Source organism: Lissotriton vulgaris, chromosome 1_1 (assembly GCF_964263255.1).
Source record: "Lissotriton vulgaris chromosome 1_1, aLisVul1.2, whole genome shotgun sequence".
Taxonomy (NCBI): domain Eukaryota; kingdom Metazoa; phylum Chordata; class Amphibia; order Caudata; family Salamandridae; genus Lissotriton; species Lissotriton vulgaris.
The window spans coordinates 152,360,561-152,387,057 of NC_141685.1; the positions used below are offsets into that span (position 1 = coordinate 152,360,561).

Genomic DNA, 26,497 nt, shown 5'->3' on the forward strand with positions numbered 1-26,497 from the left:
ACCAAAAGATCAGAGGTGGAACGTGGAAGATGTCCTTGCGGGGAATAGATATAGAGAACTGGCCTACATGAATGGTGAGGAAGACAGCTATATGAGTAACATTGATTAGGAAGAAGGGTCGTTGCACAGCCTTGCCATTCTGTCCTGGAATGTAAATGGATACAACAGAATAAAAGCACAGGAAGATTTCAAAAACATCTTGAAGAAAAATGATATTGTATGCCTCCAGGAAACATGGCTGTGCGACGAAACCCCTGTTACGGAAGGCTTCACTCACCATGTAAAACCAGCAAAAAAGAACCAATCAGGTAGACCGTCAGGTGGCCAGATGACGCTGATCTCAACAAGGATAGTTAAAGATATGGAACCCCTCGAACTTAAGTGCAAATGGGCGTTGGGTAGTAGAGTGTGTACCGTAAACAATATGCTGGGGGGTGAACACTTATGTATTATAAATGTGTACATACAGAAAGGGAAATCAAATGAATATAAGACTGATCTAGATTGTTTAAAATCAGACCTGGAGTACCTATGTGATTGCTATCCAAGAGATGTACTAATATTATTGGGGGACTTCAATCATAGACTAAATCCCATCAAAACGGATTGAGGGATATGTTGGGAGTATATAAAATAGAGCTCGCACATTTTCCCCGTTGTGAGATCTCCACTCAAGACGATGAGCTTGGGCAACTGCTGGGGGCCATAGGTATGGTCTGCGTAAATGGAAGGAAGGAAGCAGACCGGCCCGCAAATCGTACTTTTAAGATAGGACAACAAATGTGCCCAATAGATTATGCATTCATTCAGGCCTGGAACTTTTATTTAATCAAACAATTTGAAATTCTTAGGCTTGAGGGTAGTGATCATTACCCTCTACAGGTAGAACTCCAGGTACGCAGTTCCCCACATAGACAAAAAGTGCTTCAAGTAGAGGTGGAATACCCTAAACGACTTACTACGAGAATTACCGATGAATATATAAAAAAACTGAGTGCACACCAGCTAACGGTGAATTTAGATAATCTAGCACCAGTGGAGGGCATAAGATGGTATGAGAATACAATAAGGGATATGGTGGAATGCCTCAGGTTAAAATTAAAACACGGTAATCGTAAAGTAGTAAATAATATGAAACCATTCCCCGATAGTACCTCCCATTGGTTCGATGATGAATGTCGTAAGGTCAAGGCCACTATTAGAAAACAGGAGAGATATCTAAGAGCTTATTATAGTGATGAAGCGGTAATAGAACTTAAGAAACTAAAAATAAAATATAAGGCCACCATTAGAGATAAAAAAAGGAAATTTAAGGACAAATGTTGGGGGAATTTACTGGAGATAATTGAAGAAAAGAATGTGAGAGGTTTTTGGAAGTTAATTCAGGAATGTACGGGGAAAGCCTCAGGAACCCTACACTGCTCGGTCCCAGAGGACAAGTGGGTGACATACCTGAAAGAAATCTATGGCATATGGCCAGAGAGGGAGGGGAGAACGGCCAATGATTGGCCTAGAATAAGGGAAGAAATTAAAGCACACTTCTCCCCAGATGCCATTAGAAGTATAATAAAAAGACTAAACCTAACACGGGCTGCAGGACCTGATAATTTACCAGCAATTTTAATAAAAACGAATGTAGATTAGTGGGCGGAGTTTTTTTCTAATATGTTTCAAGAGATCCTAAATACAGGCAAGTTCCCAGATAATTGGAAAGGGGCAATCGTCAGGCCAATACATAAGAAAGGAGACGTAAACTCCCCAAAAAACTATCGCCTAATAAACCTATTGGATATAGGAGAAAAGGTCTTTTCAAAAGTAATTTTGGGTATACTAAAGGACTGGGTGGATAACAAACAGATAATACCACCAGAACAGGGAGGGTTCAAAGAAGGCCACTCAACTGTTGACCACTGTTTCGCTCTTTGGTCCATTGCACGGAAGTCGATCGATCAGGGGGGAAAATTATTCGCCTGTTTCGTGGACTTCCGTGCAGCTTTTGATCTGGTTGACCGGGTGCAGCTGTGGACATCACTGGTTGGCTATGAAATACTGGGTGATCTGCTAGCCATATTCCAAGAACTGCATACAGAAAACTGGGCACAGATAATCCTGGATAAGGAGGGAGGATTGACGAAGAGAATCCCAATTGGGAACGGTTTAAGGCAGGGTTGTGTACTTGCCCCCCTACTATTCTCCCTGTTCTTAGCAGACCTGCCTCAAAAGCTGAGAGAGGTTAGAGGGGCAAACCCAAAACTGGGAGGAAACCAGATATCATGCCTCCTATATGCTGACGATCTGGTAATCATGGACCAGACGGAGATTGGGCTCCAAAGAAAATTAAATCGATTCAAAGAATACTGTACTACCAAAAAACTAGTAGTAAATATGGAGAAAACAAAAATTGTTTGTTTTGGTAGGAGAAAAACAAAGTTCTCTTGGTACCTGGGCACAGTATTACTCGAGAGGGTATCTGAATATAGATACCTGGGAATGTGGTTTTCTGGTACCCTGAAATGGCATACTCATTTACCATCACTAAAAATGAGGGCATTGGCTTCCGTGAAAGGTCTAAAAAGATTCAACAATATATACGGAGAAATGTCGGACAGACCGGTCCTGAAAGCCTATCAAGCAATGGTGCCCCCTCAATTCTTGTACGGAGCCGAAGTCATTTACTTAAGCAGTAAGACCTCCTGGGATAGAGAGGAGGGAAATATATTAAAAAGCCTATTTGTACTGCCTAAATCTTCTATGGTACAGGCGGTTAGACTTGAGTTGGGAATTACCTCGTGGGCGATAACCGCCTGTATGGCCCTTGTACGATTCTGGCAGCGATTGGGAACAGATGAGCTCCTCAAAATCTCCCAGTGGGCCAAAGAGGAAATTACAAAGAGCGACCTACCCTGGGCAAAAGAGGCTAAAGCATCAATAAGGAATGCATACAGGGTGCTCGATCTGAAGGTCTGCCCACTACAAGATCATATAACAATAGGAAATAGAGAGCTAAGGCTCCAAGGCACGGATATGTCCCGCACTTATGACCGGGAGTACCTCTCACAATAAAGCTCAGTAGCCCACATGACATCTGCCTGGGAGCTTGACCAACACTTTCCGTATGTGGACCGGTTACCAAGTCATAACTTAAGGCGGGAAGTCCTAAAAATGAGAATCGGAATAAACCCATGCTACGCGAATAATGGAGCCCGAAATCAAATGATAAGTTGTAATGGGACCTGCACTTGCACTTTAGGTACTACCTGTAATATTATACACATTTTATTAGATTGTATGTGGTTTTTAGATTTACGAAAGGAGATTTTACGTCCGATTTTTAAAAATTATAATATTGCAAATAGGATACAAGCTGCTAAATTGTTGATGGAAATGGAGAACTTAGATATAGCCTGTGCCTTGGGGAAATATATGAAAAAAGTTAAGGTATTCCTCAGCTGCACAGAGTAAGATCTAATAATATAAGCCCTTGACATCAAATAAATGTGAAACAATTAGTGATTAAAATAGTGCTGTATGATTAAGAAGATGATGTATAGATATGAATTAAGCGTCTCATTTAAATTAATTGTGATAACATTCCGGTTTTAAAAACGATAGTCAAAGTATATGTATATTAAGATGTAATATGTTTATTGATACCGCCGTGCTATGTATTTACTGTCGTTTTTATTTTCCCTGTTTTAGTAAGATAAGAGGTAAATTGTACTTTTATGGTTGTAACAAACCAAATAAAGTTTATTTTTTTGACTTGAAGTCAAGCTAGTTTACGAGAACGCTGCATGCCCCTTGCATCTGTTCCCTGCGGCACGTGCTTCATTCCAGGAATCCGACCCAGAGCTGGAGACTCCCACCGCATTCCTGTGCTTTGGTAGCGTGGTTCATCGAATTGTTGCCTTTAACCCCGGTTTGTCCAAAATGCCTTCAGTATTGATACAGTGCCTATTTATTCCTTTGCATTTACTTTCCAGTTGGCCCAGTAACATTTTCTTTTTGGGAGAAGGTATGTTTTTGATAATTCAAATGTAACTCCTGTAGAGGCGCACATTTCCACAAAGGATATCGCATTCACAGTGTATCCTTCCTGCTACATGGGATATGGGTGTGGACCGGAGCATTTTTCAAAATCATCCTATTTTCTTTTGTATTTTTAGAAAGCTTTTTTCCTATCCTTGTGCTTGCGAACATGAAATGTATTAAAAATACAAGCATTGACTGAGCCAATAGACTCTTCGATAGATATTGTTTGCTGTGTTTTTCTCTGCCAGGCGCACAACATATAGACTGTTCACAGACTTTCTGTACTATGCTTCATTCTGGGCAGATCAACTCTAAGCCCCACTCTACTTCTATCCTTGTGTCAGTGCAGCCTGATGTAAACAGTAACTGTAATGTATTTGCATTTATATAACGCTTACTACCCCTGACGAACATTGAAGCGATTTTTCGGCGAGTAGCACGCTACTCCAGGACCCAAAAACGGTTAGTGATGAATTAGTATAGGGAAATATAAACTTAATTTGAGAGCTGACATGTTGGTCTGTTAGTTCGGTTGGAAAAGGTAGTGGAGTGCCACTTAGAATTGTCTTTCACTTCAAGCTTTCAAAGGTAAATTGATATAAAAGCAGGATTGAATTTTTTTTACATTGTGTACTCTTACCAAAATTTAGAGCATCAATTTTATATGACACACCACAGAAAAAAGGAGCTGTTTATATATACTAAACCTCTAGAAATGTTCGATTAACCAGTTATGAAGTCACTTCTAGCTTAGTTTATAGTCTTTTTTTTTAATAGAAAATATTTCACATTGTTAATTGGATCTGCATGGCTAAACACTTATAAGGTCCCAAAGGCGAGACCTATTGGCTATGACAATGCTTGTTATTGATTGAGTACATTGAGCAGCAGAACTTTTGATTAAGTCCTAAAGAATGACGCAAACACCTCTTTGGAGGGTTAATAGGCTGAAACATGTTGACCTCTTATTGACTCTAACAGTGCATATATATTTCTCCCACAGTGCCCTGTTTTTAATCCTGGCCCAGGGGCGTACAAATAATGGAAACCACATACCCTTTAGCAAGTTTTAACTTTCACTCTGCTGCCCACACTACCATGAGCTCATTATTGTGGTATTTAGTATACCTTTCTCTATAACAAAATATGCCTGAACTCCTTCCTCTCAGTGAGGGGGTTGTATCACGGTGCAAGGAGATCTGCAATAAGGAAGCATGCCAACTATGGTGGGTGAGGGAAATACTACTCGATCGACGGCACGCCATATCCCGGCACCGCTGCAGAACCCACCGTTACCTCGGGGCTTTTCTCTTTATCAGTTGCATTTTTTGGTATTCCGGCCATCATTCTACTATTACTAAGTATCAGCTGGCCCACTTAACGTTGATCCAGCAAACATTGCAGACATTTATCTGACTGTTCAGACTACTGCCAGTTTATATATTGCTGCTCCACGTTTTATCCTCATACTCCTTTACGTACAAGTCGGCACCTGAACATATCTTTAAAGAACCTTTGCTGTCATAATACAGGATTTTCCTTCGTCCATAAGCCCCATCTTTTCAAATTATTTCAAGCACAGGAATCACTTCCTAGTTACACAGGTAGTTTGTTACCGTGTCATTCATCTGAAGACAACATTCTCCGTTTCTTTTGTCTAATTGTAACTTGCGGCTCCTGAAGAAGGCGTTTTCGCCGAAACGCGCGTCGAGTAATTTGTCATTACATTTTATATTGTAGACACTATTAGGTTTATGTTGGTGTCTTTTTAAAGAGTGCATATTGTGTCATTTTATATAATTGTGTGTCATATAATTTGAACTTATCGTTCTTTATATGATTTTTAACATGTCGATTAAAATCATGATTTATTTTTATTAATGTTTTTTCTTGTATTGTTTGCCTACTCCTAGTTCTATTTTGGTCCCATTATCTGTAGTCTGCTACCCAGATTGCCTAGGAAGTTTTTGTACACATACTTTGCTCACCCTGCCCTAGGAGTCTTTAGCTATCACTACCCAGGAGGTCCTTGTTTTCTCACACACGGGTGAGGGAAATCGTCCTTTTAAAGGGATATTTCATCTTAGCTAGGTCTTCATTTGCAACAGTAATCCTCAGAGACCCAAGGGTTTCTTGATTGTGGTAGAAATACATTTTTACCCCTTCATTGTTTGTTCAAGCGCAGACCATTGCATGAAATGTTGTGATCTATGTAGGGAAATACTCTGTGCACTGAGAAAATGTGTTCAAATAACAGAAAGTTGATAATCGCATTTAATAACTTCCCATACCTGGATTTATCTAGAAGAGAATTCTGTTAATTCTAGCAGATTTTTGATACCACAAGGTATAAGAAATGAGGGGATCTTTATCTGATATCTCGATCAGTAAATTGTCTGAAATAATATTTTGCAAGTATTATTTCTAAAAATTAAGGAAGTTCTATGTTGGTCTTTTCTAAACTAACCCCAGTGCGTATGACTATAATAACCACCGCTCTCAAATCCATATTGTGCTTGTTTTAGTGAGAAATCTAAATGATCTAGGAGAAACCAGGAACTGGCGTCAGTATTTTTCTAAGGAAGCTTTAAGGTAGAGAGTGAAAACACTTTTTAGAATGCCCCAAAAATTGTGATAAAGATATTTCAATATGTTTGACAAAAAAAATAGGTAAATTTCATGACAATATTGAAAGGGGAACTAACAGGAACAAATATTTACACAACATTACAAAAATATTAGAGACTACATTTTAGCAATATAGGAAATACTGAAGTTCATGTACTAATAATCCATATGCTATAAAGTGGTTGCTTGTAGAGTCAGCACACTACTGTGTCTGTGATTGCTTTTAAATAAAGAAACAACAAAACAATTTGCCAGTACTGTGCAATTATTTTATATATATTAGCAGAAGAGCTACTAATTACTCCTCTACAAAGACCAATCTTTCAGTCCAAACAGTTTATGAAACCATCAGTGTTTATTTTATCATTTTAGCTGAACTGTCTTCCAGTTCTAGTTCATATATTTCATGAAATTTTATTCTGAAATGTTTACAAATACATGTATATACCGTCTGTCAATATACATAACGCAGGGGAGGAACAGGGAACTGAATGCAGGAACAGATAAATCAATATGTTATTAGACAATTAGACGATTGACACAAAACATCGACACTAGACAACAATCAACATTCATGGCTATCTACAGGGGGTTGGGGCGGTAGGGGTTGGTGGCGTTCCTTTCAAGGTGTTTATCATAGAACCACAGAGTGTGACCTAATTGAATGAGCAGTATATCTTGGTTGCATTTATATCATTTTCAAATCATTTTCAAATCCTACTGGATGTATGCTTCCATTCACTATTTTACCAAAAAACACAATTCTAGGCCACCTAACACATAGCGCCTCAAACTGGTCGACGCGTTTCGAATCCTAAAATTTTTATAGGATTCTCCTCAGGACCGTGCAAAATCAATCTGTGAAAAAATAATAAAAAGCAAACTGTCAGTGGAACGTAGAGGGACTCTCAACTCACATTTAGCATCCAACCACATTCAAAACGTTACCTGTCAGTGAAATGACTTGGGCACGATGATTTAGCTGAAAAATCAAAGGACATTTATATTCAGAAACTATCTTGATCTCTAAGATCACCTACACTCGATTGTACGTAAAAAGTTTGGAAGACTCACTAGATTAAAGTGCTGACAGGAACCTTATGAGAGCATCCTCGCTGTTGCAAAATCCATCGCCTCTATTTATTCTTAATCAATTCACGATCGCACCTCGACCAAGGGCTACAAAAAGAGAGAGAAAACGGAATGCCGCTTTAAATGTGCTGTTTCAGGCTCCTTGCTAGAAAACCATTATCGCCAGTCATGATCGGTGTCAGTTTCCAAAGGGGATAGGGGCCGCTTTCAGTGCGCTGGGTTCGGGGCTTCGCACTCAACTAAGTTGGTGAATCCCTCCTCATAACAACGGAGCAAAACGGGTGGCTCACTGTTTACCTGGGGGTTGTGTGCGTCTTCGTCCTCCACTGGGTCGCGGTTATCAATATGCGCGATGCTAGTGATCACTGGGTCGTTCTATTTTGAAGTAGCGGTTATTTCCGGGTATTAGCGCTATGATTGATGGGAATTGTAGTTCAATTGATGAGGTTCATGGGGGTTGTAGTTCAAGTGCTACCTAGAAAGAGTCGTAGTTTCAGATGGTGGGTTACATAGTACGTAGTTTGGCCTCTACATCTCCGCCTCGGGGGTCATGGTCAATCTTGGATATTATGGTCCATTTCAGATCTTGTTCACCATGTAGTTCATCGAGCCAGTGTTGGACCAATGGGGCGGTCACTACTTTTTTCTTTATTCGAGATTTATGTTGGGACATCCTTTGTCTTGCTTCCACGATATTCCCGCATGCTGAAACAAAATGGATTTGTTTCAGCATGCGGGAATATCGTGGAAACACAAACAATTCACGAATTGTAAATCCAAGAATGTTGTCTATGGCATCTTATGCCCCTGCGATAAATTGTACATAGGGAAAACAACACAAGAAGCAAGAGGCTCGATGAACTACATGGTGAACAAGATCTGAAATGGACCATAATATCCAAGATTGACCATGACCCCCGAGGCGGAGATGTAGAGGCCAAACTACGCCAAAGAGAAGCCATGCTTATTTTAAAGTTTAATACGACTACACAAGGACTTAACGAAATGTCGGAACTATATAGTTTGTAAGACCTGCCATTGGATTTCCGCCAGCGATCCCCACCTCTGAGTAATCATTCATACATTCGCGAATTCTGCATATCCAGACCGAAGTGCCTCTTAAACCTATCTCTACTTCGACTCATCTGCCTTAGCACCTGTTGTTAAGCGGAGGCTCCCAATCTACATGAAGTGCTATACTTTCACCTAAACTACAATTCCCATGTAACCCACCATCTGAAACTACGACTCTTTCTAGGTAGCACTTGAACTACAACCCCCATGAACCTCATCAATTGAACTACAATTCCCATCAATCATAGCGCTAATACCCGGAAATAACCGCTACTTCAAAATAGAACGACCCAGTGATCACTAGCATCGCGCATATTGATAACCGCGACCCAGTGGAGGACGAAGACGCACACAACCCCCAGGTAAACAGTGAGCCACCCGTTTTGCTCCGTTGTTATGAGGAGGGATTCACCAACTTAGTTGAGTGCGAAGCCCCGAACCCAGCGCACTGAAAGCGGCCCCTATCCCCTTTGGAAACTGACACCGATCATGACTGGCGATAATGGTTTTCTAGCAAGGAGCCTGAAACAGCACATTTAAAGCGGCATTCCGTTTTCTCTCTCTTTTTGTAGCCCTTGGTCGAGGTGCGATCGTGAATTGATTAAGAATAAATAGAGGCGATGGATTTTGCAACAGCGAGGATGCTCTCATAAGGTTCCTGTCAGCACTTTAATCTAGTGAGTCTTCCAAACTTTTTACGTACAATCGAGTGTAGGTGATCTTAGAGATCAAGATAGTTTCTGAATATAAATGTCCTTTGATTTTTCAGCTAAATCATCGTGCCCAAGTCATTTCACTGACAGGTAACGTTTTGAATGTGGTTGGATGCTAAATGTGAGTTGAGAGTCCCTCTACGTTCCACTGACAGTTTGCTTTTTATTATTTTTTCACAGATTGATTTTGCACGGTCCTGAGGAGAATCCTATAAAAATTTTAGGATTCGAAACGCGTCGACCAGTTTGAGGCGCTATGTGTTAGGTGGCCTAGAATTGTGTTTTTTGGTAAAATAGTGAATGGAAGCATACATCCAGTAGGATTTGAAAATGATTTGAAAATGATATAAATGCAACCAAGATATACTGCTCATTCAATTAGGTCACACTCTGTGGTTCTATGATAAACACCTTGAAAGGAACGCCACCAACCCCTACCGCCCCAACCCCCTGTAGATAGCCATGAATGTTGATTGTTGTCTAGTGTCGATGTTTTGTGTCAATCGTCTAATTGTCTAATAACATATTGATTTATCTGTTCCTGCATTCAGTTCCCTGTTCCTCCCCTGCGTTATGTATATTGACAGACGGTATATACATGTATTTGTAAACATTTCAGAATAAAATTTCATGAAATATATGAACTAGAACTGGAAGACAGTTCAGCTAAAATGATAAAATAAACACTGATGGTTTCATAAACTGTTTGGACTGAAAGATTGGTCTTTGTAGAGGAGTAATTAGTAGCTCTTCTGCTAATATATATAAAATAATTGCACAGTACTGGCAAATTGTTTTGTTGTTTCTTGAATGGGCGCAGCCTTACTGTGCCATACGCCAGACCCGGTTTGTTACATATATGCTTTTAAATAAAGGCATTTTTCAATGCACCCCATTTTTCTTTCAGATTCACAAATGTCCCCTTGGGTTACTACCTCCTGTTACTGTTGTTCAGCCCGGATATGGTTTCAAAGCTCAATACATACCTTAACGATGTATTAAATATTCAGAATGGAAACTATTAACATTCCCCTTCCAAATTCTTAATTGTTAAATGGGCTTAGTAGATTTCAAAAAGGGGTTTAGCATTTGCAAACTCTGTGAATTACTGAACCTATTGGATTTTTTTAACAATAAAACATGAGTCCATTTTTCTCAAATCCCTCCAAATTAAGTTTGCTAATAATGTTAGTTGAATGATAACCGGTGCATGTACCTATTTAGTGTTAGTGTTGCTTCAGCTCAAATAAAAACCATCACACATAACTCTTACACAATAATTAAAGACAGAATTACTGACATCCAGCTTTAATGTTTTGTTAAATATATTTGCAAATGTTGTAACTTAAACAGGAAAGCAGCTAAAGCAGTCTCTGGACATAAGATGGGATGTAATCATAATCTTTAGATACATTTTCTGAGTTTCAGGAACAATGTGTGTCTTCTGGGTTAACTCTAAAACACTATAATAAACATATTCAATCCTTTTAGATTTGATCTGTTTGTACTGGTTTCTATTGCAGACAATAATCTAGATTTAGACCAAGGATCAATTCCACCCATGGCTTTTACAATCTATTCATCATTGATCTCTATTAGTGTTATCGCAAATAAAACTGTTATTGAACTGTTCAGAGAGATAGACCTTCAAGTATTATGCTCAGTCAATTTATTGAACAAACGGTGGAGTTAAAATCTGAATAGATTATATCCACAAGCATTGCCTGACCACTGTATTTTACATTAATAGATTACTTATCAGCACATTTTCACTCACCTTCTATTTTTCGCGGACCACGTGCTGGGTCTGTTTGAACTCTTTTAAAATATGACATTTAAATGTCCAAACGTTCAGGAATTCTAGTTTCAAGCTTTGTCAAACCAAATGAATGCTACACCAAAAGATGCCCTTCTGTTCCTACATTTTATTGTGCACCATGATTCAGAAATGGCATGTGTTTGCTTTCGGAGGTAAAATTCTAAACATATTTATTGTTGTTGCCAACCGAAACATTATCACTAATAGGTAAGGTAGCAAAAAGTGGACTTGTGAGGCTTGCTGGAATGGGAAGTGTTTAATCAAAAATTTGATTGAATTCAAGTTTAGCTGACAATTTTACAAAAGTGTATGGATTTTGTATATATTTAAAATTCTTCATCTCCAAAATGGCCTAAATCAATAAATTGAATTGAAATTCAAGTTTATCATTTGAATCCTATTGATGGAAAAGATGTGATGTTGAACCCCATGAGGTGGTTCCTTTCCAGAAAGCATTCAGGTTGTAATCATGAGTCAAATAATGCAGAGGAGGTTAAAATATTCAAAGTGAATTCTAATTACATATGAAATGTTCATTGTTCAATATATTTCTCTTTGTTTTTTAATGTAAGGACTTTATTGCTTAAGGAAAATAATTTGTATTTGTTTTTCTATATGTAGGAAGCATTACATAAATGAAATCACTGCGTCGTCCGCGTATAGGAGGACTGGCAGGCTACGCTTGCCTACCTGGGGACAGTCCGCATTTATGGCCAAGAGGGCCTTCTCTAAGGAATTAATATATAGGTTAAAAAGAAAGAATGCTAAAATGCACCCTTGACACACCCCTCTCTTGATGTCAAGCTGATAGGACACTTTCAGATCCTTTGAATAGCGGAAAACCGTGGTTGAATCACGGTGAAGATCCCTGAAAAAAATAAAATGATGTTACTGTCAATGCCAATGGAGGACATCAACTGGCACACCTTGGACCTATTGACCCAGTGGAATGCTGAGGACAGGTCCATGAAGGCTAGGTATATGGGGCTGGAACGAGCCATAGTGTATTTGTTCAGAACCATGTACAGGTTTAAACACTGTTCCACAGTGGAACGACCTGGGCGAAAGCGAGTGGGGCAGCACTCTCCACATACCGCAGCGCCCAGTCCCGCCGGCCGCAGTGGCGGGGGGGATTTACACCGCCTCCGCGATGGCGCCTCCTTCAGCGGAAGTAGCGGTGAGCGCTGAGGTATATGGGGGTGAGCTTGGCCAGATATCACCCCAGAGACGGTCCGAGCAGGAATCGGGAGTGGAGATTGAAAGTTCTGGTGACCCCCACTTCAGTCCACCGATCTGCCTCGAGTCGCATGAGGCCCGGGATGAGACACAGGCACACAGCAGACTCGATGCAGGGCAGCCCGGTCATGCCACAGAGGCGAGGAATGGCACAGGGGGTGCACCATAAACCCCGGGGGCGGCCCCCAGCGGTCTCCACTCACCGGGACAGCTGCACTGGCACCACTCCAGGTAGGAGGGCCCTCTGAGGGCACAATGCGGGGGGAAGACTAGGGGCTCCCACGACATGGAAACACCACCACGTTTCTCCTAGGCGATGCAGAAATGCCTCGTAGAAACACAGCCTCATTTTAGGATTCGGGGCGTGTTTTTCTTTCTCTCCTCTTCCCATTGGCTGGAAGGTAAAATTCCAGCCAATGGGAAGAGGAGAGAAAGAAAACAGAAAGAAACGAAAAAACACACCCAGAATCCCAAAAAGACGTTTAGGAAGCCAGCCAATGGAGAAGAGGGGCGGGTTCAAGCCCCCATAATTGTACGCTAGGCCGAGACCTAAAAAGGTGCCAATGCGCAAGATCAATTCAACATTGTCCAATTTAAATCTGCAGTCAAGAGCGTCTGTTAAATTAATAGGTGACAATTTTTTAAAATACAGAGATTAACAACCATTGTGCATATTTCATATAGTATTTACTAAAGACTAAAAAGTGTAAAAGTGTTGGACCGATGTGACCATCACATGGACATGGCAGGGAGTCAAGTTTTGGGTTATACCCATAGGGAAAACAAAGCAAATATCTTACTGTCCCAGCTCTTAGACGGAATAGGAGGCCTCTCTCCCATTGGGACATGGATAGTGTAATATAACTTGGTAGACAATGCTCAGGGTACGCAATGGATATATATTTTGCAACAGTTTTTTCATTCAATTCCCTTTCTAGTCTATCCGTGCTATAAAGTGCGTACAATGCTGTCTTTGAAACATTTTTGTCCATTGTTACAGCCATGTTCGAGTTGGCAAACAGTCTACCAAGGTCAACGCTTTCCAAACTCTTCACTACCCCAGCAAGCCATGGAATATCCATCCCTTTCTCACAGCGAAGACCATCATCTATTATGTCCCTTGTGAGAGAAGCCTCTGGATTCTTCATTATGGATAGCCAAAATAGTGCAGGGCGGGCCCTTATGCTGTCTTCAATGTATCGTAATTTCAGTTGGCAGTGACATATGTGCAGAGGGGTGGAGATTGGAGTGCCCAAAAGTTTTCTACAAAATCTATTTTCCTTTGATTGGACGCAAGAGCATTTGGCAACACCCCATACCTCTGCCCCATAGGTAACTATTGGTACACACTGTATCTTAAAAATCTTTAAAATGGCTGCAATTGTTCCTGATCTTTTAGGGCGGTGAAGACTGAGGGTTGCGTTAAAAGGCCTTGAGAACTTACTTTTACAATATGCCAAGTGTTCCCACCAGGTACCGTTCGCAGCGAAGACCATTCCCAGATAAGGTAAAGTAGCAGTGCAAGTTAATTTTTGGTTACTCACAGAGATAAAATTTAAAGGACATTATTTTGGCCCACAAGGCATTATAAAAGATTTCTTAAAATCTGTGAATAAATCTAGGCCGGACATAAAATCTGTGAAACCTCAAACTAAAGTGTGTAGTGCATTTGGTGTGTGACCAATTAAAACCGCATCAGCTGCGTATAAAAGCACTGGGAGAGGTTTGCCTTGAATTCTGGGAACATCATTAGTTAGTGTAATCAGTGATTTATGTAAATTGTTTATATATATGATAAATAGGAGGGGGGCCAGAACACACCCCTGTCTGACCCCTCTACCTACACTGATGTCATTGGAAACTTCTCCCCCACCACCAATCCTGACCCGCGCTTTCAGGTCCGTATGGAGATAGGCAAATAAATGAACAAGGGCCTCATCCAGTCCATATTCTAAAAGGATGGGCCATAGACGGGACCTATTGACAAAATCGAAAGCTGAGGACAGGTCCATAAAAGCGAAATAAAGTGGCGAATGCTGTGCAAAAGTGTATTTCCCTATGATCAAATTAAGATTAGGACTTTGCTCGTTTGTGCCAACTTTACCCCTGAAACCTAGTTGACATTGTTCTAAAATCGGATTGTCCTCTGTCCAGGTTAACATTTTTTGTGTTTAAAACTCTGCCTTAACACGGTTTAGATTGGTCCAACTACGCATCCTGCACCGCTCTTACACTCCCCGCACAACACTTCATCGCATTGGATACGCTGATTCCAGGTTCTGTCTGCGTGGCTGCGGGGAGGAGGGCTCCTTTTTCCACATCCTATGGGATTGCGCCATGATCAGGGCATACTGGTCTCACCTAGCTGCCATAATGTCCGAGGTGATTGGGGCAGAGGTCCCGCTGGAGGCTAAATGGCATATTCTAGGAGTTACGAATGACGTCACCTGGCCGAAATGGGATAAGATCTGGCTGGCGCTGGCAAGTATGGTGGCCAAGAGAAACGTAGCCCGCCTGTGGGGTAGTGACCTACTACCGACGGTGGAAGAGTGGGAACAGGACCTGGACTGGTGCCAAAGGGCCGAAAGAGTGATTTATAAGAGCAGGGGGTGCCCTAGGAAATGGGAAAAGGTATGGGGGGCGTGGAGGAGGTTCAGAGGGGAAGTGTGGGATACCCAGACTGCCTCACTACAGTCCTAGGGCTTTTGTATGACTTTCGCACCGTTTCTGCAGAACTGTGATGTTCATATTGCTTGATATGTATCTGTCTGTTATACGCATGTACTCCTGCCACTACCTACTGTGTATACCGCCATTTTCACGAGAGCCTATTTTCTGAATAAAAAGAGTTTAAAATTTTTTTTTTTTAAACTATGCCTTAAATTTTAAGGGTGTTATCTATGAGGGAGATCGGTCTATAGCAAATCAAATTTCAAAGCTTTATTTGACAGCATGTCATCAAAGCAAATATTCATCCTGAGACTACATTATAAATACTACAAAGTTAAATTCATCATTTTTAAAAACTCATTAAACCATGGTGCTGTCGCTTACAAGAATTAAAAACAATTTATACAAAATGAATTAAAACAATTCGATTAAACATTGGTTAAAAAATTGATCGTACATTACTCGATGTGAAAAAATTCATTGGCTAGCCTCTAGGGACTGCAAGGAGCGGGTGCGTATTGTCCAGGCCCACCCTAGGAATTTTGCAACGGCTATCGCCATGGAGGGTGTGCAATCTGATGCGAGTATTCTTAGAGCCTCTACAAAACTGCGTGTCCCCAGGTTTGTGCACACAGGTTTTATCCACTTACGACGGGGGCTTATATAAAGGGGACATACAAACAGCAGGAGGGGTGCATTCTCAATCATATGTTTACAATAATGACATTTGTCATTCTGGTTTACTGACCATTTATAAGTAAAAGCTTTTACTGGAAGGGTCCCAATTCTAAATTGAAAATACAATTTTCTTTCATAGGGCCTTTCTATAATGTCCCAGTAAGACTCACACAATGGTAGGGATTTAATATCAAGAAAACGACCAGTTAACGCTGTGTTGGCTCCAGTACTAAGGGCAGACAACCAAACCATGTTCCAGTACATATTTTTCAGGTTTATCTTTGACGGGAAACTTGAGGCATTTGGGTTGTCCAATAGGTGATCTAGTTCCAACTTTGTTAATAAGCCCCTTATTTCTTTGAGCCACGGGATAGAATGAAATCGATATGCCCTAGTGATGTCCTTCAGGGCAGTGGCATAGTGAACTAGTTCAGGAGTTGTCATGATCCGTCTCCAATATAATAAGGGACGTAACCGCGCCAAATCCTCTATTTTTTTCCTGCCAAGATCATATACAAGCGGTACAGTGGGGGTACTTTGGGGGACCCGAACTAGACGACGTAGAAACCTATTCTCCACTAAATTTAATTGATTCAAATTGGAAAATCCCCACAGTTCCGAACCGTACAAAGAGGCACTTATCACCTTCATTTATTTTTTTATTTTATTTATTTTATTTTGAAAGTTTTATATAGCGCGAACAAGATCTTTGCAGATATCAGAGCGCTTTACAAAGCCGGGCATGCCAGCAAGAGAGTGGGATTACACATAATAAGTGGGAAGGGTAGGTACGTGAGGGAGCAAAGTAGTACAGCACATCAATAATACAAATATAACAGTTAAATGTGTGCATAGATAGTCAGTAGCGTCAATAATACAGATAAAATACATAGTCATAGAGTTCGAACAGAGTAAAACAGGTCAGTGTAGAATCTTTCCAGATCCACGCTAATAGGTGAAGTGTATTTGGCCATAAAAATAGCTTTTACTTCTTTCTTAAAAAGTGTGAAGGAGGAGATGAGCCTGGTTTCAGGAGGGAGTGAGTTCCAGATCCTGGGTGCCATTCCTGAGAAAGAGCGTTTATAAGTTTTTACCTTCCGGAATCTTTGAGGTTTTAGCAGAAGATTGTTTGTGCCTCTAGTGTTTCTAGAGCCGCCAGAGATTGACAGCTTCTGAGTGAGGTATCCGGGGGAGCTCAGATGTAGAGCCTTGTGTGTCATGCAGGCGATTTTCAAATGTATTCTGGCTTCAAAAGGCAGCCAGTCCAGTGTTTTCAAGTCAGGGGTGATGTGCGAGTGTTTTTTTGATCCAGTGATGAGTTTGGCTGCGGCGTTTAGAGAGGCTCTTAGGGGTGCAGTGGTGGTTAACGGGAGACCGCAGAGGACGGTGCTGCCGTATTCAATTTGTGGGATTACTAGTGCTTGTACTGCAGTTTGGAAGTCTTTGGCTGGTAGGAAGGGTTTAAGTTTCCTCAGGGTATTGATTTGGAAGTTCGCTCCCTTAGTAGCCTTGCTGATATGATGCTGCATGTTGAGGTTGGAGTCGAGGGTTATGCCTAGGGATTTCGCTGAGTCCACTATGATGGGTTGGACATTGAGTGCAGTTAACTGTTTAAGCCAGGTTTGCGTGGTGGAGATCTTCGCGGGAGGTGTGATCAGCAGGAATTCTGTTTTCAGAGCATTGAGTTTGAGATGATTATCAGCAAGCCAGGATTGGGTGCTTCTGATCGTTGAGTTCAGTAGTAAGATGTCATTGGGGGATTGTAATTTGAGATATAGTTGGGTGTCATCTGCGTACATGTGAAAAAGTACATTGGATGCTTGAAGCAAGGTGTTGAGAGGTTCCATAACTAGGTTGAACAAAGTTGGTGATAGGGAAGATCCTTGGGGGACGCCTAACGAAACAGGTATTGGAGAGGACATCAGGTTGTTACTCTTGAACTTCTGCGACCTGTTGTGTAAAAAGGAGGTGAACCACTTGAGAACAGTCCCAGAAAGACCCATTCTTGTGCTCAAAAGATCAAGTAACTTCTCATGTTTGACAGTGTCGAATGCTGAAGAGAGATCAAGAAGGATGAGGAGGCAGGTATCACCTTGATCTAGGATTTGAAGGGCGTCGTCAATTATGTGAGTTATAGCAGTTTCAGTGCTGTGTCCTGCTCTGAAGCCTGATTGATGAGGGTTGAGGAGATCAAACAGATCAATGTGTTTAGTCAGTTGTAGCTGTGCGCATTTTTCCAATAATTTGGCGAGAGTGGGAATATTGGTAATGGGACGGTAGTTGTTTAGGTCGGATGTGTCGGCAGTAGGTTTCTTTAGCAAAGGTGTTACTTGTCCAACTTTGAGGGAGTCAGGGATGGTTCCTTCTTGGAGCGAGCTGTTGATAATTTTAGTCCAGAGAGGAAGGAGAAATGGGGTGAAATCTTTGACAGCGTTAGCAGGGAGGGGATCCGTGAGGTGATTGGAAGGTTTCAAGGTGCTGAGCAGTTTGCCTATTTCTTCGTCGGAGTAGGTTTCAAAGGTTGACCATGTTATATATTTCTAGGGCCGGGGTGATTGGCTCGGTCTATAGCAACAAGGTTGTGTGCAATCGCCCTTTTTAAAAATGAGAACGATCGTGCTGGTACACCATGTCTTAGGCAGTGGGTCATTGGTTAGATTATTACAAATATTTAACAACAGTGGGGCCCAAAAATCTGGTTTATATTTAATAAGATCGATGGGCAACACATCAGGGCCCGGAGTTTTATTGCCCACACTCTGACATATAGCCTCCTAAACCTCGTTTATGTATGTATGTATATTTGTTAAGCGCAACTGCCACCCAAAGGGTATCCTGGCACTGTGACCATAACAATCCATCAGATGTGATACACTACATTGCTCTTGGAAAGAGGTGGGTTTTAAGATCCTTCTTGAAGGAAGTCAGATCTTGCCTACTCCTCAGCGACAGAGGTAAGGTGTTCCACAATTTGGCGGCCGCAAAGCTGAAGGCACAGCCGCCCATCCTCACTCTGTTAATCTTGGGGACCATCACCAGGAACGCCGAAGAAGACCTCAGGGGTCTAGCGGCTTGGTACCAGGAGAAAAGATTTTGAAGCAGCGTTGGTCCCAGTCCATGCAAAGCCCTGAAAACAAGGCATGAGGCCTTAAAAAGAATCCGCTGCTGGACAGGTAGCCAGCCAGTAGAGATCAGAGAGTGCTGCCGATGACGATGCAGAACGTGGGCGAGATAAAGCCAATTTGGCTGCCATATTTTGAATCCTCTGTAACTTTGATACCAGGATATTGGGAGCCCCCAGAAGCAGTGCGTTGCAGTAGTCTAACCTACTGAGGATGGTACTACGCACCACTTCTGCCCTGGCTCCTAGAGGAAGTAACGGCAAGATTTTTCGTAAGGCTCGAAGCAAGCCCATACAACTCGCCGTGGTCCTGTTGACAGAGGCGTCAAGCTGCAGGCTAGGCTCAAACAAGACCCCTAAGTTGCGAGCCGACTCGGCAGCGGTCACCGTGCCCAAGATAATGAGACTCCAGGTGGCACCCTGTTAATAAAAGGGTCGGGTTAAAAAGCAGGCTCTTGGTAAATAGTGGAAAAGTGACTTTCCCAGGTAGCGCTCATTATGTTGCATCTGATGGGAGTGAACCTTTGTCCCATTGATCTTAACTCTTTAATGGTAGTCCAAAATATATTCCCATTATTTAAGCTGGCAGCATTAATGAGCGCATCCCAGTGCTCACCTCATAACTGTTCCTTCCTATTAGCAATAGCCTGCCTATATGTCAACCTTAAGGACTTGACCAAATCATTACACCTAGGGTTTTGAGATAGGGCCTTGCAGAGCTTCCTGTTGGCAATTGAGTACTCCTGATTGGACCATCTGGGTTCGTGCAGTACTGTACAAATGGGTTTAGACAGCAAGGATTTAATGGCTCCACTGAGTTCGGTAAAGGCGCTGATAGCCACTGGGTGTGCAACAGGGCCTCTAAGCAGATGATAATAAGATTCATGTTTCCCCTAACCATAGAACTGAATCGGTCTGCGTTATTAATGCCTCGCCATACCAGTCTGCGGTTATCTGTGGATGGTGATAGATCCCGAGCACCACATTCTGTCTGAGGCGTTGGAACTGGAGACATCCGTAACGTTATTTGTATTGGGTTATGGTTTATGTTTATTTTTTTCTTGTAAAACGCACTAATACCGAAATGTCATGGCGATGAAAGTGAGAGGGTGAAAGGCGCAGTGAGAAAGCTTATGACCTCTGCGGCTGTAAAAAAACAGGTTTTCAAATTCTTCCTGAAAAGCTTGAGATTTGGCTGGCGTCTCAAGGATATCGGTAGTTTATTCCAGAGCGTAGTTGCACAGTGTGTTAGAGCTCAACCGCCCCATCTAGCTCTTCTAAATTTTACAGTTTTGATTAATCCTTGCGTAGCCGACCTCAGTACTCGTGGGGGAGCATAAGTTATGAAAAGCTTATGAAGATCAGCTGGACTTCCCCCGTTTACTGCTTTGTGTACCAAAGTTAGCACTTTAAATTCAATATGTTGTTTAATAGGGAGCCAGTGTAGTGATCTTATTCCAGCTGATGTCGGTTGTCCTCTACGCAGCCCCAGAAGAAGTCTGGCAGCCGCATTTTGCAACAATTGCAGTTTTTGTAACTGAGATTCATCAATACCCAGGAACAATGCATTATTAGCATAGTCCAACTTTGATCGAAAAACCCTACCATCACAGTTTTCTGGAGTACTTGAGGAATAAAAGGGAACATTTTTCGCAGTATTTTTAAGAGAAAAAAACAAGAAGAGACAAGGCTGTTAACCTGGGCGCCAAAATTCAGCTTATTATCGAAAATCATTCTCAGATTTCTAACCCTGTCAATAGGGTGAGGGTTGTCCAGCCTACACCGGACACCAGGTTTGACTCCAAATAGATTGCCCTGTTCCAAACTCCATCACGTCTGCCTTTTCCGTATTTATTTTTAGATAGTTCTGGCCCATCCATCTCATAATGTTAGTGAGGCAGGCATGGAATCTACCTGCAGTGACTTCTGGATCATCGGTGATGGAGATGATAAGCTGAGAGTGGTCAGCATATGATACGAGTCCAAAACCATGTTTCTTGACTAGACTGGCCAAGGGGGCAATGTACAAATTAAAGAGGATTGGATACAGCGCAGATCCTTGGGGCACTCCACAAGGCAGATGAAAACTCTCAGACTGTGTGCCGTCCCAAAACACCTTTTGCTCTCTGGCCTCCAGAAAAGATGACATTAGGGACAGAGCAGTCCCTTCAACTGCTGCATCCCTCAGCCGCTGTAACAAAACCACATGGTTTACAGTATCAAAAGCGGCCGAGAGATCAAGGAGTACAAGGACAGCCCTTTTTCCACCATCCACTGTTCTACGGATCTCCTGAGATGCAAGAATCAGTGCGGACTCCGTAGAATGACGTGGACGAAACCCATGCTGCGAGCTGTTGAGTAAGTTGTTTACATCAAAGTACTCTGTTGACTCTCTGCTGAGTTGTTTTTCCAATACTTTTGCCATGATAGGTAGACCTGCTATAGGTCGATAGATTTTGGGCACATTAGGGTCTAAATTTGTTTTTTTCAATAGAGGTCGAATAGCCGCCTTTTTCCAGATAATCGGGTATACACCAGTGGTTATAACTTGATTTAAAATAGGTGTACGTTTTTCACTGATTTTCTGGGCTGCTTGATGTATAATGGAGGGGGGGGCAAGGATCAGTGGGTGCGCCTGATTTTAAAGAAAGAAGTAACATTTGCACCTCATTGTTATTCATAGGCTGAAAGCCAGGCAGCGTGCATTGTAGACTAGTATTAGGTGTTAGTGTATTCTGAGAAGTAGGCAAACATGGGAAATTATTATAAATCTCCCATACCTTCTCTTGGAAATAACTTGCCATTGTATTGCATAGCTTTTGATCAGTCTTAAATCTTTTGTCTTGCTGTGTCTTGGCTAGCAAATTAACCGTTCTAAACAATTCCCTTGCGGAGTTACCTGCCTCATTTATTTTCACGGTAAAGAATTGTTTCTTTGCGGAAATAATTGCTTCTTTATAACGTGCCATAGTCGCATTATAAATGTCTTTTTGTAAGGTGTCGTAGTTCTGCTGCCACCGGCGTTCTGCTCTCCTACATTCAATTTTTAAGGCTTTTAATTCTGAGGTGTACCAAGAAGAAGATGGTTTGGATTTTTTTCCGGCCATTAATCTCTTAGGCGCGATCTTCTCTCCCGCTGGCGTTAGCCAGTCATCTAGCTGCTGAGCAGCTTTATTATTATCACATTCCTGAAAAATATGAACAGAATCAAGTGCCGACTCCAAGTCCACTTCTTTAATTTTATCCCATCGCCTAATTAGTGTCTTAGGTAGTATCACTTGTGCTCCAGATTGTGGTTTAATAGATTTAAAATTAAAGTGAATGGCTTTATGGTCTGTCCATGGTAAGGCCTGTATATTGAGGACTGTAACATCCGAGTCACTGGTGAAAATTCCATCCAGCGTATGACCTGCCTGATGGGTAGGTTCTATTACTAATTGTTTAAGATTGAATGCATCTAGATTAACAATCAATCTGGCCGTGCCAGTGGTATTGTGTGCTTCTAGATGATAATTTAAATCTCTTAGAATAGTAAGAGGGAGCGAGTCAGTGTAACGTTCCAAAGTTGTCAATATGGCTTGAGAAAAGGCCGCTCTATTTCCAGGTGGACGATAGATCAATATCCCTTGGAGGATCTGAAAGTTGTTTACTTTAATGCGGAAGTGCAATGCTGGAGGTTTAAGATTGTTTCAAAATGCACTTTAAAGTGGTTGCGATATATAATCGCTATTCCTCCCCCTTTGCCTGTCGTTCTATTTTGTGCAAAGAGTGCATACCCTTGTGGAATAGCAATATTCCAATCAGGGGCTGATGTATCATCCGTCTAGGTTTCGGTTAGAAAAATTAGATCTGGCCTGGAGAGCTGAATTAGCTCTTCCAACTCATATTTATATTTTGGCATAGAGCGAACGTTAACTAACAAGCATTTCACGTGCTCTATTTCTTAATTTTTCGGTTCCCTATATTTTCCTGTTTTTTCACTGTCTTTTTGGCCTCTGCTCCTGTCTTTCAAGAACTCATTCTTTTCCTGTTTTAGCCTTAAGTTACTTGTGTTCTTAAGTTTCAGTCCAGTACGAGCCAGGAGTTTAAAGGCACAGGATGGACATTCAAATCCCGATTTTACTAATACTCTGTGGGCACCAACTATGGGGGGCACACAGAGTTGTTCTCATATCTAGTAGCAGTTGCTTACCGTAGGTTTTTGGGGAGATTTGTGCAGGGGTCCTGGCGCTTGTCGCATTCCGGGCGCAGACGGGCTTGCCTTTGGTGTGCCTTTGGCGCTCTTTCGGCGTGCCGCCGGCGCGCCCGCTACGCACATCCACTGCATCGCGTGTTATATACTAGTGGGGAAGAAAAAGACTAGAGCGTCAACCCCAAGTGCAGTGCGATCCCGGTTCACATCCGGGTACCGCTGGGGCCGAAAAACGCTCGAGAAAAGTTAGGGACCAGGCAAGAATTTCTTTTTAAAACTGTTAAAACTTATTAGGTGACATCAGACAACATTAGAAGTGTGCAAAAATGTGGCTCATAAAATCGTTCTCTTCCGGTATACTTCCGGTTTTCGGAGCAAATTAAAATAGAATAACACACAATATGAAAGTGCAATAGCCACACTATAATATTCCAGGTACACAACAACGGTCAATTACGATCTCACAGTGCAGACAGGCTAGTGATCTTACACCTTATAATTATGGTCCCCAAAGATTGTGACTGTAATCAAAAAGGTCCACCTCAAACAAAGAGGTTAGTGCGTATCTTGATGACCTTGGGATACACACATGTGGTTAAAATACCCCTCACACACCAAAAGGGCCCTTGGTGTCATGCTTCATCATCGGGATCTTCCCGCCCGGCTGCCGGACGGGGCAGTGCTGCGACAAGCGACTACGCTGGAGCACCTTTTTAATTGTGGGTGCTATGTGAGTGAATGGAGTGAGTGTCAGTGGGGTCAGGGGTGATAGGTGAGTGATGTTAAAAAATACCAGGCCTAGTGATACAAAAAACTATTTAATAAGCACTGGCTGGTATTGTTAAAAAAAGTGGTGTCGAAAAGAGTAAGCAGGTTTATGAGCTTACTTCCCTGTGTGGGTCGACATGTTTCGGGGCGACATGCCACTTCGTCAGGACCGGGGTAAAAGATCCCCCTGTTACTCACTAGTGTGTCGCCACGGTGGGTCTTATTTTTACAAAAAAATTAAAATAAAGGGATCAATGTGTATGTATATATATTTTATATTACTAGATACACATCCCTAGCTATGAAGTAAAGTACTCATGTAGTATGCTCTTTACGATGAGGAACAGTGCCTCATGGGCCAGCGCTGGATTTCCACGGAGGCCACGGACGGAGGAGGAAGCACAACGAGGCTGGGGGTTGATTGGACCCCTATTATACCCTCCGATCTAGCGCTGGCCCATGAGGCACTGTTCCTCATCGTAAAGAGCATACTACATGAGTACTTTACTTCATAGCTAGGGATGTGTATCTAGTAATATAAAATATATATACATACACATTGATCCCTTTATTTTTATTTTTTTGTAAAAATAAGACCCACCGTTGCGACACACTAGTGAGTAACAGGGGGATCTTTTACCCCGGTCCTGACGAAGGGGCATGTCGCCCCGAAACATGTCGACCCACACAGGAAAGTAAGCTCATAAACCTGCTTACTCTTTCCGACACCACTTTTTTTAACAATACCAGCCAGTGCTTATTAAATAGTTTTTTGTATCACTAGGCCTGGTATTTTTTAACATCACTCACCTATCACCCCTGACCCCACTGACACTCACTCCATTCACTCACACAGCACCCACAATTAAAAAGGTGCTCCAACGTAGTCGCTTGTCGCAGCACTGCCCCGTCCGGCAGCCGGGCGGGAAGACCCCGATGATGAAGCATGACACCAAGGGCCCTTTTGGTGTGTGAGGGGTATTTTAACCACATGTGTGTATCCCAAGGTCATCAAGATACGCACTAACCTCTTTGTTTGAGGTGGACCTTTTTGATTACAGTTACTTTTGCAAGAGGAGGACGTGCCCACCTCGGTGCCACACAGCACCACCTCTTCCTCCCCCCTTTTGATTTCCTTACCCCAAAGATTGTGGCCATAATTTCGGCTTTAAGCAAGCTTGCTTCTAAAGCGGGGGAGATAAAAACAATCAATTGTAGATGAACAGCCCCTCCGTCTGGGGGAGGTTCATGGGGGCATTATCTTTTGTAGTTGCATCAATTTCTATAACATTAATTAAGTTAAGGGTGTTCAAATGGTCCATTAGCTCTCTACCCCATTGCATGTTTGTCTGCTGCTGTGTGAATATTCACTTGCTCAATAACAACTAGAGAGGAAGGGAGACAAGGACGCTCCTATTCCCCTCGGATAATAATACTTAACAACAACAAAGGAGCGTCAAATCAAAAGGACTGACTACAGGTTGAAGCAACAAAAAGTATATTAACTCTGTTGTTTGATGGAAAACCATAATAGATTTTTATGAAGGCCCTCACTCACCGACCTGGTCGGTGACATGCTTCATCACTGGGCCCCACCAGGAGTGACTGAATGCCACCCTGGTGTGCTTCAACGCCAGGTTACTGCGGAGCTGGTATTGTGACCGAGTTTATTAAGAGTGCGGGGTCCGGTTGATTAGGGCTTCTCTAGGTACCAAGAGGGTGCCTAGCTTCCAGGGCGGTGTGCCGATTAGCTATCACCCCCCTTGCGAGACCCATGATGTGCTGTAACTAAGCACTCTTAATAAACTCGGTTCTACTCCAAAGGGAATCTGATGTATATAATTTTCAATTTTTAACATAACTGTCCTCTGGTAGGGTGAGCCTTACCGCGCCCATACCGCCGAGGCCGCTACACACACCACTGTAAATACTTGCACACACTGGTTGTTGGACTTGGCCCTTCTGACAGGTTCCCCACTTACCCCCTTTGTTGCATGTGGCCACCCCACTATTTACTTGGTAGAGCGAGGGAGCCTACCCCCCTCATTCTGCCCCTGAAAATAGCTGCGGCCCGCCTGACTTTGGGCGGGGCCACAGGACGGAAGTCCTGAGTGCGGCCGGAAGTGAGGTCACCAGGGAGCAGGTCGGGAGCCTACCCCGCCTCCTCGGGGGAGGGAGAGAAGAAGCAGCGTGGTGAGAGATGGCGTTTTTGCTGAGCGGGGCTCCCATGCTGAGGGAGAGCCCCGCTGGCGAGTGTGGCTGAGCCCCGAGGAGCAGGAGCTCTCCTGCGCACCGAGACGAGAGGAGTCCCCGCCAGAGCAGCCCGGTGAGTGCAAAGGTCTGGGGGGCTCCGTGAGGGCAGAGAGAAGGCGCCATTTATTATTTAGAGCCCACAAGAGGCTCTTTTGGGCCTAGTTGCTTAGAGTCCCCAGAGAGAGACTCCGACGTCTTTGAGAGGCAGGATCCAGGGTAGA

The 26,497-nt window shown here is 42.5% G+C and overlaps 2 protein-coding genes across 2 annotated transcripts in view; one reads left to right on the forward strand and one right to left on the reverse strand.

The window, feature by feature from the left end:
• The window catches only part of LOC147737899 (uncharacterized), a 610,977-nt gene that overhangs the window by 134,515 nt on the left and 449,965 nt on the right, over nucleotides 1–26,497 (reverse strand). The gene's annotated exons all lie outside the window — the stretch shown is intronic.
• LOC147737902 (uncharacterized) overlaps nucleotides 1–26,497 on the forward strand; it is a 138,515-nt gene that overhangs the window by 5,595 nt on the left and 106,423 nt on the right.